This window comes from Gouania willdenowi, chromosome 5 (assembly GCF_900634775.1).
Source record: "Gouania willdenowi chromosome 5, fGouWil2.1, whole genome shotgun sequence".
Taxonomy (NCBI): Eukaryota; Metazoa; Chordata; class Actinopteri; order Blenniiformes; family Gobiesocidae; genus Gouania; species Gouania willdenowi.
In genome coordinates, this window is record NC_041048.1 from 42225953 (window position 1) to 42238371 (window position 12419).

The following is a 12419-nucleotide window of genomic DNA, read 5'->3' on the forward strand; positions in this document are numbered from 1 at the left end:
CTGTGTGATAGAGAACATGAGAACATGAGTTCTTTGACGCCAACCGTTGACAGTTGAACACAGGATGCGGCTGAGCTGGAATTTTCTACGTTTGTAGGCAGTAAAAACAGGGTGTGAATATATCTGGGACACACACACAGTGTAAAGTGGTCACGCATCCCGATGGATCCGTCACCAGATGCTTAGTGCGTCCCCCCCCCCCCACACACACACACACACACACACACACACACACTCTCAGCCCTTTGTGTGGCCTGACTGCTACACAACATACCCTATAACACACAGTTAGTCTGCTTCTATTAGTCATCAATGAAAGGATTCAGCCAGCAGCTCCTGGTCCTCACCATCACCAGATAAGTTTCCATCACAGATTTTCACAAAATCAAAACAATATTTCTAAATGTCAACAAAGTCAAATGTGTGTTGGAAGGTGTTTCCATTGAAGGTTGTTGTGAAGCCTGGTAACTCTGGTGAAATCTCATCCTGTGTGACTTCTGTGCAGGAACATGGACTCTCCAAACCTCCTTAGAACACTTTATAACTAAAAATGGACAGAAAAAAAACACAAAAATGACTTCAAAAAGTTACAGAAAAATACACAAAACGACAACAAAGAACACAAAAGTGGCTCCAAAAACACACAAAATGACAGAAAAAAACAACAAAATTATATAAAATAATGAAAAAAGTACACAGGACTAAAAAGAACATAAAAATGACTTCAAAAACAAAAATTGTTAAAGAAAAATGCATAAAACGACAACAAAGAACTCAAAAAGATACGCTATAGATGGGTTTCCCACAATTCCATAGCACGCCAAAACACAAAAAATTACACACTTCAACTTTAATCTCAACATTACATTTTAACCTTATTCTCAAAATCTGAACTTTAATCTCGACATTTCGCCAAAGTTATTTTCTCCATCAAAAAAGTCTAATAATCACTAATCATTATTAAGTCTAATAATAACAAATGACTGGTTCTCCTCTTCTGTCCACGTACGGCTCCATGTTTACAGAGAAGTGGTCATGTGACCAGGTAGAGAAAACTCACAGGATGAGATTACACCAGAGTTACCAGGCTCCGCCCCCAAAACAGCCTTCAATGGAAACACCCAAACACACAACAGACTTTGTGAAACTTATATATATATATATATATATATATATATAAAAACAGTATATGATATGGCTTTTATTTTGGGAAAAACTGTAACGTAAACACAACTATATTCACAATTTGCATTTTCTCTCTCTTGGTTTCACATCACAGACCAACAGTTAGACACATAATGTAACAAATCCTGACCCAAATCAGGAAAAATATACAGAATAAAATGACCAACATACAGAGAAGGACAAAACATGTACAAAGTTAATGAAATAACTTTTTAACTCCAATTTAAACTGGAGTTCACGTTGACTTGCACAACAAGACTGTAGTTATTGTTGGATTCCAATCGGCCAATGATGAGTTTATATAAAAAATCATCAGGATTTCAGTGTGAATCAACAGTCTGTTAAAGGAAGAAACTAAACTACAGCTCATGGACTGAACCTTCAGCCAACCTGAAACATGACGAGCGTCTAAAAGTCTTTGTGAGTAACATTCACTTTTTATGTCTGAGCAAATATTCTACACGTGTGAATCATCGTCTTCTCTGGAGAAACAAACTTTTTCCCAGGACCAAATTCATCACAGTGTGTGTGTGTGTGTGTGCGTGTGTGTGTGTGTGTGTGTGAGTGAATGCCACACATTGAGCAGCACTGACATCCTTCATCAGAACCATTATCCTTTGTTGTTTCCAGACTCGCCTCCAACAGGTGATGAAAGTTCAGGTTAAAGTTCACTGAGAAAAGCTCTGAGCTCCTGGTTTAGATATAGATCTATCTATCTATCTATCTATCTATCTATCTATCTATCTATCTATCTATCTATCTACAGTATCTATCTATCTATCTATCTATCTATCTATCTATCTATCTATCTATCTATCTATCTATCTACAGTATCTATCTATCTACAGTATCTATCTATCTATCTATCTATCTATCTACCTACAGTATCTATCTATCTATCTATCTATCTATCTATCTATCTATCTATCTATCTATCTATCTACAGTATCTATCTATCTATCTATCTATCTACCTACAGTATCTATCTATCTATCTATCTATCTATCTATCTATCTATCTATCTATCTATCTACAGCATCTATCTATCTATTTACCTACAGTATCTATCTATCTATCTATCTATCTACAGTATCTATCTATCTACAGTATCTATCTATCTATCTATCTATCTATCTACCTACAGTATCTATCTATCTATCTATCTATCTATCTATCTATCTATCTATCTATCTATCTATCTACAGTATCTATCTATCTATCTACCTACAGTATCTATCTATCTATCTATCTATCTATCTATCTATCTATCTATCTATCTATCTACAGCATCTATCTATCTATTTACCTACAGTATCTATCTATCTATCTATCTATCTATCTATCTATCTATCTATCTATAGCATCTATCTATCTATCTATCTATCTATCTATCTATCTATCTATCTATCTATCTACCTACAGTATCTATCTATCTATCTATCTATCTATCTATCTATCTATCTGTCTGTCTGTCTGTCTGTCTGTCTGTCTGTCTGTCTGTCTGTCTGTCTGTCTGTCTGTCTGTCTATCTATCTATCTATCTATCTATCTATCTATCTATCTACAGCATCTATCTATCTATCTATCTATCTATCTATCTATCTATCTATCTATCTATCTATCTGTCTGTCTGTCTGTCTGTCTGTCTGTCTGTCTGTCTGTCTGTCTGTCTGTCTGTCTGTCTGTCTGTCTGTCTGTCTGTCTGTCTGTCTATCTATCTATCTATCTATCTATCTGTCTGTCTGTCTATAGATATCTTTAGATAGATAGATAAACAGAACTTTTTCTGTTGCGCTTCCCTTTGAAGAATAAAACACTTTCAGGAATCAACCATTGCAACAACATTTCAACAAAATGGATCAAATGTTTTATTGAAAAAGGTCAAAACTAAGATTCTTCTTCTTCCAAACTCAATATAAACTAGAATATTTGCTATTCCTGAAGAAAATGTATGTGATGATGCAGGTGTTGGCCCTCGTCATTTAACACTGCGTTAGCCTAGCATTAGCATTAACATTAACATTAGCCTCGCATTAACATTAGCTAGAATTAACATTAATCTGGTTACAACTGCTAGCATTAAAAATAGCTGCTAGCATTAGCTGCTAACATTAACTGCTAGCATTAGGTTAGCATTAGCATGTACTAGCATTAGCCTTGTATAAGCATTAGCATTAACCAAACATTCACTTAATATTAGAATTAGCATTTGCTGGCCAAACATTAGCATTAACCTAGTGATAACTCCTAGCATTAGTTGCTAGCATTTGAATTAGCTGCTAGCATTAGCTGCTAGAAATAGCTGCTGGCATTAGCTTAACACTAGTACTTGCTAGCATTAGAATTAGCCTTGCATTAGCATTAATTGAATATTAGAATTAGCAGTTGCTAGCATTAGCCTAACATTAACCTAATATTAGCAATAGCTAGCATTAACTTGGCATTCACATTAGCCTTGCATTAGCCTTATTATTGTTTTAGTAAATATTTGCAAAAAAATAACAGATTTTTTTTCAATTACAATGACAATTACAGTTATGTCATAAATATAATTAATTGTCAATTCCGCGATTATGATTATAATAAACCCTGCTGTTATAAAGGAAAAAGACTCTGCTTTGTAGTTTGCATGAGAGAAGTTTGAACATTAGCGCTATGCTAACAGCTAACAGTCAGTGTTACAGTAGTTCATTATGGTCTAGTAATAAATGCAGGAGAGGCCTCGCATAAAAATGTTTCTCATAACAGGCTGAAGTTCTGCTGATAAGATGTGAGCCAAGGTAAATATGAGAGGTTTGACTTTGTAAAGCTGCATGGGGAGAAGTCAACATTTCTTCTACTTAATGTGTGTCATTGTTCTACTGTAGATCAAGCTGTGGGTCTGTTTCACTAAAGTCACGTCTGTGTGTTTCTGTGCATGACTCGGTCTAAGGCTCCTCACACGCTGACCTTTGGTGAAGAAACGTACGATCACGATCATATGTGATGTTTGTTTATCAAACCAAAGTTGGTCAAATATCTGTTACTTCAGAGAAACCACCAAGAAGCACCAGGACGAGTGTCCACAGAAAACTAAAGGTGTTCTAGAGCTTTGTAGAACGTTCTGGTAACACGTCTGACCTCAGAGAACACACACGCACACACACACATTTTTAGAGAGAAGGAGTATAGTATAATTTAATAATATAATTTAACTACATTTCTAGATGCAATATGTGTCAGAATAACACTGAAAATAATGAGTATAAAAACAATATCAGGGGTTAAATTATGGAACTGCCTAAATGATGAAATAACACAAACAGCAACATAAACCAGTTTAAAAAGCTTTTAAAATCATATATCGTTAATAAGTATAAAAACAAAGAGCAACAATTTAACCAAGGACAGCAATGACAATATATAATATGTATATAATGGTATAAAATATATGAATGCTTAGTTAATAAACATCATTATATTTGAAATGGTGTGCATTATGAATTTAAATAATGCCACTCTTTATTTTATATTTAAAATTTAATTGATGAAATTTGTGTAGTAAATATTAAATAGTATATTATTAATATTAGGTACATGTCATGTACATGGATGTGCATGTGTATATATATGTGTGTATATGTCGTGTATGTGTTTATGTTTAATGTGCATGTATAAACTGTATATATATAAATTTTGTGTAGAATATATATTGAATGTTAATTATTTTTTCTGTGATGTTATCTCGAGCCTTATTCTGTTTGTTGTGATGGGGTAGGTGTGAATAGGCTTTTTGCTCTGTTTTTTGTTTTGTCATGACCTGACTTGTTGAGCCATGACAAAGAAAAGGACGTACACAGTAAAGTAAGTTTAAAGGATTTAATCACAATAAACCATCCAAACTAAACCAAAAACAAGGAACCACCAGAATGGATCTTTAAATAGTCCATCCTCTGATGACTGGCCAGGTGCTCCCAGTCAGTCGAACGAGGCTCCGCCCACCAGTCAGGTACCTGCAAAACAAATCACGACACCACGAAAAAGACAAAACAGGCCCTATTGGCAGGAGACTGTCACAGTTTTATAATCATAATAATAACAGCAACAACAATAATAATAATAATATTAACACATTGGATTTCATACAGCACTTTCTGAAGACTGCTGAAATAAAATTCAAATAAAACAAAAATTCAAATTCAAAGCCAAATAATGATGAATTTACTATTTTTTCCACATAAAATCCAAACTGCTCAGTTTTTGGCCCCTAAACTAGAATGAGTTGGACACCCCTGCTGTACACGGATCAATCAGATGCTTGGTTTGGACTTGAGGTGATCTTCACCTCCAGGTGTGAGCATCACTTCCTGAGATCAAAGGCCCATGTGGTCACGCCCACCGGCGGCCCAGGCTGACCTGTGGAGTTAGAGCTGAACTCAGTGAGATGCAGTAAACACACGGTTGGAGGACTTCAAACACACCTCTGAGCTTTGATCTTCATTAGCTCACATGAAAGACATGAAACATGTTTGTCTGCTTTTTGTTTGATGTCATGAAGTGACCGACACGGACTCTTCTTAACTTACACATGACATCATTAAAGCCTTACAATTAAACAATGTTTATTATTTCCATCACTGAGTGCTAACATAATGTGTAATATGAATAAAGAATATTATGGTTACATTGTTCACAAAACACTAACTTATATTTCACTAAAATATATTCACGCTTTTCTGGATTTTTATTAAACTTTCTAAAACAAACATGTTTTTGTATTAAAATAAAAACATCATTTAGTCCAGAACATTCCAGAGAAATATAAACTGAACAGTGTAAAATATTTATAATATCTGTAGATATCATGAAATAAACAGAACAACTGATGAAGATGATGAATTTAGTCTGAAATAGTTTTTCTACATAACAGTTGATAAGTTTGGTCAGACGATGCTATCTGTAGCAGCGCTTCTAGCCCCGCCCACATCCTCTACCACAGAGTGGTCGACTGTCACTACAATCATTTATCACTGACTTTGTTCATTTGTCACTCATGGATTTATTATTGGTTCTGAACCCTGTCTGAGTGTCAGTGTGGATTGGAGACACTGTCTGCTGTGTGTTTGATCTCCTAAACATCATCATGACATAAAGAGAGCGAATAAAAAAAGTACTTAAAACAATATGAGAAACAGTTTATAAATAGTATCTAAAAGCACACAATAACAACAATATAAAAAATGAATTATAACTTACATATTGCACAGATATGAGTTGGTAGTTAATGCACTGGTATGAAAATTGGTATTACACAACAGACAAGGATTCATTATGAGATTTATCATGAGTCACATCCTTTGATACTGACCATGGAGTAGCTGAGTCAGTGTGTGTGTGTGTGTGTGTGTGTGTGTGTGTGTGTGTGTGTGTGCGTGTGTGTGTGTGTGTGTGTGTGTGTGTGTGTGTGTGTGTGTGTGTGTGTGTGTGTGTGTGTGTGTGCTCTGCTGCCATCTGCAGTAAACTCAGAGAAAGAACTCCTGCAGAAAATCTATTGCTGGGTTTTTGTTATTATGAGATAAAATCACGATATCAGCCTCAGATCATTGAATCCAACATCATTTACTCTAAAAAGAAAGAAATGAAGAAAAATGGTTGAAAAGTTTTAAAAACAGCAGAAATGTGTTGGGAAGTAACTTAATCAGAGTTTTTGGGGCCAACAAGAATTCACAGAATTAATGTAGTAAAAACTAGTGCTGGAACATTATCGTGTTAATTGAGATTAATTATTTACAGAAAAGTAATGCACTCGCTAAACATGTAGCAGCTAACACCTCAATGCTAACATGTAGCAGCTAGCACCTCAATGCTAACATGTAGCAGCTAGCACCTCAATGCTAACATTTAGCAGCTAGCACCTTAATGCTAACATGTAGCAGCTAGCACCCACTGCCAACATGTAGCAGCAAACACCTCAATACAAACATGTAGCAGCTAACACCTCAATGCTAACATGTAGCAGCTAGCACCTCAATGCAAACATGTAGCAGCTAGCACCTTAATGCTAACATGTAACAGCTAGCACCCACTGCCAACATGTAGCAGCTAACACCTCAATACAAACCTGTAGCAGCTAGCACCTCAATGCTAACATGTAGCAGCTAGCACCTCAATTCTAACATGTAGCAGCTAGCACCTCAATGCTAACATGTACCAGCTAACACCTCAATACAAACCTGTAGCAGCTAGCACCTCAATACTAACATGTAGCAGCGAGCACAGCAATGCTAACATGTAGCAGCTAACAGGGACAATGGTCCTAGTGGAGCAGACAGTGTCTCTAATCCACACTGACACTCAGACAGGGTTCAGAACCAATAATAAATCCATGAGTGACAAATGAACAAAGTCAGTGATAAATGATTGTAGAGCTGGGTTGGTTTAAATCCTACCTATCAGACAGAACCCATTTTGTTCATGTTAATAATCTCTCCTCATCACGCCAGAGTTAATCATGGAGTTCCACAAGGTTCCGTTTTAGGACCAATACTCTTTACATTATATATGCTTCCACTAGGTAACATTATCAGAGAACATGATATAAATTTTCATTGCTATGCAGATGATACACAGCTTTATCTCTCAATGAAATCAGATGAAACTCATCAATTATTAAAACTCCAGGCTTGTCTTAAAGATAAGTAGAGCAAAAGCGCATGTGTGTGAATGAAGGCGGGCTGAAGGAAAGGAGGCGGTGATGTTATTTTTTTTTTTTTGGGCTGTCTAGAAATCATGGAACATGGAGTTTTCCCAACACTTGTAAATGTCATTGAAATCTGTGAAAATGATAAGGTTCGCTTTTAATTTGAAACACCTTCATTGTTAAACAATGTAACAGGTTGATTTGATCAGATTATTGATCAGATTATTGCAGTGTGACTGAGGATCAGCTGCGTTCTGTCCGAGTCACAGTTAAAATCTCTCTCCTTGCTCATCATCATCATCATCATCATCATCATCATCATTATCATCATCATCATCATCGTAAAGCATGACAGAGTTAGATGATGTAGATATGATGTAATAACGCGTCCACAGAGCGTCCTGCTTTAATACAGAGGGATGTTTACAGTGAAACAGAACATTAACTTCCATAATACCCAGTTTTAAATATAAATAGTTTAAAGTGACCTGAGCTGAGCCTCATTAAAATATGTGTGGGAACAGTTTATGTTCCATCCTCATCTGCATATGACAGCATGTTTCACTCTGTAGTGGATCAAACTGTGACTTTACGTTGGACATAGTATGAAAATAGTTGAATCACTGTGACCAACGTGGACAGAAGTCTGTGTCTGACACAGTTTTAATTCATCGTGCAGCAGCAGCTGAGTGATCACAGCTGCTGCTGCACGAGTCCGTGTGGCTTCAAATGTAACTAAGTCCATATTTCTAGTGCAATATAATGTTTTACCTCATTGGGGAACTGCACTTATTCCAAAGTAAACTGCATCACCAAAGGATTTAGGGACGCAACTGGTTTACTGCCCTTTATTTCATATATTAGTGAATCCGCCCCATAGTGTTTTAAAAGCCTAACAGATTGTTTGGTGGACATAAGGGCTTGGATGTTCCTAAATTGTCTACATTTTAATCAAACAAAAATGGAAGTCATTGCTTTTAACTGTACCGCTGATTATGACCTGAGTTCCTTTGGTCCTCATGTGAAAACGAGCATCACAAACCTTGGTTTTAAGTTAGATGACGCTGTTGTCAAATTAAGCTTTTTTCATCTGCGGCAACAGGCCAAAATCAAACCAACTTACTCAGCAACTTTTTGAGACAGTGATACATGCTTTTCTTACCTCTCAGCTGGACTACTGTAACACATTGTATGTGGGGATTAGTAAATCCTCCATCTCTCGTCTCCAGATGGTACAGAACGCTGCTGCACGGCTTTTAACTGGCACAAAGAAATGTGAGCACATTTTGCCTGTCCTGAGCACTTTACACTGACTGCTAGTTCATCTTTGGATTGATTTTAAACTCCTTTAGTTGGTTTGAAATAATTGCATGGGGCAGACCTTCACCCCTATGTCCCTGCTGGGGGTCTTAGATCAGCTGACCAGAGACTGCTCATGGTGCCAGACAGCAGAAAAAAGCTCAGAGGCGACCGAGCTTTTACAGTTGTGGGTCCGAAGCTGTGGAATTCTCTGCCACTTCATATCAGAGAGGCTTCATCTCTGCCTGTTTTTAAATTTCTTTTAAAAAAACGCATCTTTTTACTTTGGCGTATGGTTTTTAAATTGCGTTGATTTTATGTACACTGTTATTTTGATATTTTGTTTTGTTTTATTATTTGTCTAATAGCTTATGCATTTTTGTCACTTTTGTACAGCACCTTGTTCCCCTCTTCCTGGGTTTTAAAGTGCTTTATAAATAAAGTTGGATTGGATTAATGGTTGGATCCCCACCTCCCACACACCAGTCAGCTGGGTGAGGCCAGTGGAACAGGAAGTAACAGGAAGTTCTCATGTTAGGCCAACAAGGTGGCTCCACATGTCTATGTTTTATTGTGAGCTCCTGATAAGAAACATCACAGAGTATTTCCTCTTTCCTCATCTCCGCAGATACTTTTTCTGCTCCATTATCTCCCAAAGCTGTGAACGAGTCCAACAGGTTCACGCCAGCCCAGTGTCCAGCTGATAGGACATTTATTTGGAAGTATTTGTGGGCAGATGAAGCATCACAGGGCCTCGCCCACAGTGACATCACTTCCTCCTGGAGATACGACACCAGTACAAAGCCTGTGGAGCTACAATCATTGAAGAGATTTGTCATGACCACTTAGGTCTAGGAGTAAAGGAGAGTAACACATCCAGTTGAAATGGTGTGAAAACCAAACAATTTATTTATAATCTCTCTAATAAATCAAGGAATTTCTGTGTGTGTGTGTGTGTGTGTGTGTGTGTAGTGAATTTCTCCCCGACGCAGTCTGTTCGACTTGAAACTTTTTTAACAGCTTCCACATACCCCGAGTGTGTGCATCTGTTATTTTGGATTTATTTGGTGCTGCAAAATGTTTTTTTTTAATTTTATTTTGAACGCAAATTAGTTCGGACAGTTCACCAGAAATGAAAGCTCGTCATTTTGGAGGTAAGCAGCCGGTTTACAAACAAACACAAACGAGCAAATCCCAAATTTTGTAAATGGATCAGAAAGCTCTGAAGCTGCAGTACTAGTAAAACATGATGACACAGCAGAAGTTGTGTCAAAAAGAGGAGGAGCCATGTATGTTGTTTGGTCAACAGAACAAGTTGAAGCGGAGGTGGAAAGTTAGACAAGTTCTCAGACGTTGGTGAATAAAGGAGTTCAACATCAGGTAAATCTCTACAACATTTGTTCTGTTTGGAAGAGACCAAACGTATCATTAGCCTCTCTGCTAACTAGCCTGATGCTAGTGTGTGTGTGCACTGATGTTTGAGCACATGTTTGTCTGCTCTGCATAAGTGTTTATTTGAGCATGTTTGTGTGCGCGCGTTTGCGCCAGTGTTTGTGTGATTTGCATGTGTGCGTGTATGTTAGTGTGTGAGAATAGACCATCATAAGTCAATCTACTGCAGTATGTCTATATCAGAGCCTACAGCAGGACGTGCAGGTGTGTTCTAAATCAACCTCTATCTGCAGGCGCTGCTCATCCACAGGTACCGCTGGAAACAGTCATCATCCAGGTGTAGCTCACTGAGTTAAATGTGTCGCTGGTTCACGTTTCTTCTCCTTCAGAAGGTGGATTAACGGTGGATTAACGGTCCTCCATAGTTGATGGTGGAACAAACACAGCCTGGGGGGCGGAGCTTCGCTTCAGACGCGAATATGGAAATATTTTATGATTCTGTAAATCAGAAAACGCGTTTGGTGTGAACGCACCACACGGTAACTGTCTTTAACAAATGTTGCGTTAGTTCCACTGGTAGTCATATATGTAACAAACCAGGGACGTTAGAAACCAAACACTCGCCAAAATGACGAACAAAACGGGGAAAAAGACAGCGGTTGCTAGGAGACCAGCGAACACAGCCATACCGACCGAAACGTTGAAGATTTTAAACTTCATTTTCCTACAACGCTTTTGTTTCTTCTTGAACTCATGGCTTTGTTTAAGGCAAAAATACCCCGATTGTCTCTTTTCTGGATCAGGTCTTTCCATTCCAGGTCGTAATGTTCTGTGAGGTACTGAACAACCAAAGCACTCACTTCTTTCACGTGTTTTTTACTCGGTTCAAACGTTGAGAGCCGGGGCAGCTTCATAAAAGCCTTAAATGCTATTTGGCTCACTAACTTCTGAAAATGTTCAGGGTCCAGTTGAAAGTCAATAAAGACCTGTTGAGTGACCGAATACACAAAGATCAGAAAACGACCCTCTTTGTTATTTCCCATCTTTGGATCACATCCAATCTTCACATAAACTCAAAACGTGGATCAGCGCTGAATTATGATATAAAGATCAAAGGCCTCTTAGAACTTTTCTGCTTTGATGTCAGAGCGCTCGGTTTCAAACCTGTATGATGACGTCATATACAGGTACACGCCTACAGCCTCTAGCTTCTAGTGCAGTACTACGGAAGCAGATTAGGGCCAATTTTGATGGAGAAACTAATTTTGGGCAAATCAAGAATAAAGTAGAAATTAGAGTTTAAATTTAAAAAATGAACTCAAAATAAAATACTGTGATAAAAGTGGAAGGTTTGCTAATAAAGTCAAATCTACAGAAGCTGACTAGGACCAATTCACTATATATGACAACAAACAGCAGTTCGTGGCCGTGTATCAATCGCTGTTTCCATCACCCTTGAAAATGCACAAAATCTAAAAAGCACAATAAAAACTGGTAATGGAAACACTTGAATTCAGTGAAATGACTCAGTTCCACCGAATAAAAAAGGTCTCTGAGGCTCTTCACGTCCGCTCATAGAATGTCCACGTCAAATTACAAGGAGTAATGGGCCCCATTCATATTAGTACGTGTCAATGATTCAGTATCACCAACTGTTACAATATTTGACTCACAAATAAATGAGAAAACAACTTTAATGAAAATTGCCAAAAAAAGGGGGGGTGGGCGCCCCTCGGGCCCATAATCAAATTGTGCAAGGCATAATCGTAATCTACGTTGAATTACCTTTGATATCTCACATGACTATATTCCCATAAATTTGGAAATTACCAGAAATGGGGGGTGGGCCCCCCAGGTCCCATTT